Raw genomic sequence first — 3,723 nt, 5'->3', positions numbered from 1 at the left:
GACAGCAAGTGAAAATGTTGTTGTTTTATGGTTATTACATCCTTTCTTTTTACTATTTTTTTTTATCGGATGCAGCACACGGCTGCTGGTGTGCGCTATCATTGTTTGGGGCGCAGCTCTGCCGCCGATGCAGTGCCCTCTGTAGTTTAAGGCAGGAATTTGGAATTTGTGCAGAGTGCCGGCGATAACTCGCCTGCTTGAAAAATACAGTGAGATATTTATTAGCGGAGCTCTAATGCATTACAATGATTACATTATCACAAACTTTAATATGGCAATATTAAGATACCAATTAATAATAAATAGGTTTGTAATTATATAATAGGCTGGCCAGGAATGGCCTCCTGCGTCGAAGTTCCTTGCAAGGAAATTTCATATTTATGACATCACAAGTTCCCTTACAAGGAAATTTAACCCGGGCAGGATACTGATTTTTTTTTTTGTTTATCGCACTAGATGACAAGACCCGCCGTTTCGCTGACAGAAATATCACTGTTAAAGATAAAGATTTACGTCTGCTTTAAAAGGCGGTGTATAATAAGAAATACTGTTTGATAGGGCGATATATTACTGTTATATGAATAAAATGGAAATGTTGAAAGAATAAGTATTGATTATAGCAAGCGTTTTCTGAATCAAATCGATATGAGAAACGGGATTGCGTAAGATTCAGAATAAGTGAAGAAGAAGATGAATGAGGCACGACACCACAAACGTGATTGAATGAGACTCACGTTAGGCATTTTCATAAGTGAAGAAGAAGATGAAGGAAGAATAGTTTTTGTTTTAATGTAATTTTAAACCGGCATATCTATCAGTTTACTCAACTATATCATACTGCTTGCAGATTGCCTGGAATCTGATTGATAACGTTACCGATTGTGTTGGGGGTATATACCGTTATTGCTCACGCACACGGACCCACGCACGCACACGGACCCACGCACGCACATGGACGTCCGCCGTGACCGAGCGAGCTCCTTTATATATTAGATTTATTTGATACTTTTTACACACTTATATGTAAACACTGAGCTTTTCACACTAGATCAGGTTTCGAACTACCCACCTGGATTCAGAATACACGAACTATTAATTATATCTAGAGTGTTTCATTACCAAGCAGCTCGCTATCGCTTTCCAAGCCGGTCTCTTCCGTCGCCTCCCTGCTCCCACCAGAAATCCATCGGTAAATCAGAGCTCAAGCACATCTACATAAGAGAGATGTTGATCTGTGTCACTGAATTGAAAATATATAGAACGCTCATACTCCGTGAAAAGTGAAGCCGCCGTGTCGCCATCTTGGTCGGCACGACTCGACAGACTCGCTTCGCGGATCTCGTTTGTTTTGAACGTGTCCCAGATTTTAAAAGCCAGACAACTGTTAAAATGCCATTTTGTGCGGCAATAAACTGCTCCAATCGGTTACGGAAGGGTTGTGGAAAGACGTTTCACAGCTGTTTCAAAGACGTTTAATTCATAGTCCATAGTGCTATGGAAGTTGTGAAAAGGAAAGGATAAAGGAAACTGTTGTAACTGTGATAGGTTTCCTATTGAAAAACGATCGCACAAAAGGTGAAAAAACGCAATCGCTTTTCGCTCTGAATTACGTGCAAACGCGTGACGGAAATCACCATCGCCCAGCATCGAGTGCCAACCAAGATGGCGCCCGGTAGCTACACCTCCACCTGTGCGGTGTGAATGGCGATGGTCATTCTATATATTTTCAGTTCAGTGGTCTGTATGTGTGTATGTGTGTGTCTGTCTGTCTGTGTGTCGCCATTTTTCTCAGAAATGGCTGAACGGATCTTCGTCAAACTTTCAGAGGTTCATTAGTGAGTGCCTAGGAGTGTTTTAGAACAACAACAAAAAAACCTTTTTGAAAAAACAAAGTTGGTTTTTTTGAATAAAATAAAAATAAAAAAATCGCTCGATAGTGCCCAAGCCTTTTTAATTACTCACAGTTATATACAAGTACACATTCGCGTAAATAAATACAAAACAATCACCAGACATTTCAACACAAATAAATCAAACAATCCGGGAGTGTACGAAGTTGGTAGTGCGGCTTCTCCTTCTTCCTGATTGGCAACACACTTAACTCAGAAACGTGATGAACACCACATTCACAAAGCATATATATATATGAACTAGCATATATATGAACTAGCATATATATGAACCCGTTTCCTCTCCTGCCTCCCCTCCCCCTCCCCTACCCCCCCTCCTCTCCCCTCCCCTCCCCCTCCTACCCCCCCTCATCTCCCCTCCCCTCCCCCTCCTACCCCATCCCCACCACACCCCTCCCCCCTCCTACTCCTTCCCCTCCCCTCCTCTCCCCTCCCTTCTCCTCCCCCTCCCCCTCCCCTCCCTTCTCCTCCTCCTCCCCCTCCCCCTCCCCTCCCTTCTCCTCCTCCTCCTACCACCCCTTCCCCCCCATCCCCTCCCCTGCCCTCCCCCCCATCCCCTCCCCTGTCCTCCCCCCATCCCCTCCCCTGTCCTCCCCCCATCCCCTCCCCTGTCCTCCCCCCCATCCCCTCCACTGTCCTCCCCCCCATCCCCTCCACTACCCTCCCCCCATCCCCTCCACTGCCCTCCCCCCATCCCCTCCCCTGCCCTCCCACCATCCCCTCCACTGCCCTCCCCCCATCCCCTCCCCTGCCCTCCCCCCCATCCCCTCCCCTGCCCTCCCCCCCATCCCCTCCCCTGCCCTCCCCCCATCCCCTCCCCTGTCCTCCCCCCATCCCCTCCCCTGTCCTCCCCCCATCCCCTCCCCTGTCCTCCCCCCCATCCCCTCCCCTGCCCTCCCCCCCATCCCCTCCCCTGCCCTCCCCCCATCCCCTCCCCTGTCCTCCCCCCATCCCCTCCCCTGTCCTCCCCCCATCCCCTCCCCTGTCCTCCCCCCCCATCCCCTCCACTGCCCTCCCCCCATCCCCTCCACTGCCCTCCCCCCATCCCCTCCCCTGTCCTCCCCCCATCCCCTCCCCTGTCCTCCCCCCCCCCCCATCCCCTCCCCTGTCCTCCCCCCCCCATCCCCTCCACTGCCCTCCCCCCATCCCCTCCACTGCCCTCCCCCCATCCCCTCCCCCTCCCCTCACCTCTCACATCCCTCCCCCTTCCACTCCCCCCACTCCCTTCCTCACCCCTCCCTCTCCTGCCTCCAACCCTCCGGCAACGCCGGGTACTCTTGCTAGTTTACATGTAAAATATCAAAAGCAAAACTAGAACGACACTCAGTAGAGAGCATACCTCCACCTGGTTGGCCATATCACTCAATGGTGAAGAATCACTTAAAAACTTATACGAGCCGAATCCGGATCTTCACCAAAATCGAATCTATTAGTTCAAGTGAGACACCCAACCTGTCCACCAAGATTAGTCCAAATCCGTCCACAACTTTTTCAGATATCCTGCTATGTATCATTTTTGGCTCCATCTCCCAATGTTGAAGAATTACTTAAGAAATTAAATAATTCTCATATCCGAATCCATTTTCAGATCTTCACCAAAATCGAATATATTTGTCCTTGTCAGACACCCAACCTGTCCACCAAGTTTTGTCCAAATCCATCCATAACGTTTTGAGATATCCTGCTATGTATCGTTTTTGTCCCTATCTCCCAATGTTGAAGAATCACTTTTAAAAATTCTAGTAGCCGGATCCGAATCCTGATCTTCACCAAAATCGAATCATTTCGTCCTTGTCACATACACTACATCTCT

This window comes from Myxine glutinosa, chromosome 3 (assembly GCF_964187855.1).
Source record: "Myxine glutinosa chromosome 3, kmMyxGlut1.1, whole genome shotgun sequence".
NCBI lineage: Eukaryota > Metazoa > Chordata > Myxini > Myxiniformes > Myxinidae > Myxine > Myxine glutinosa.
Note: the sequence above shows the minus strand (reverse complement) of the source record.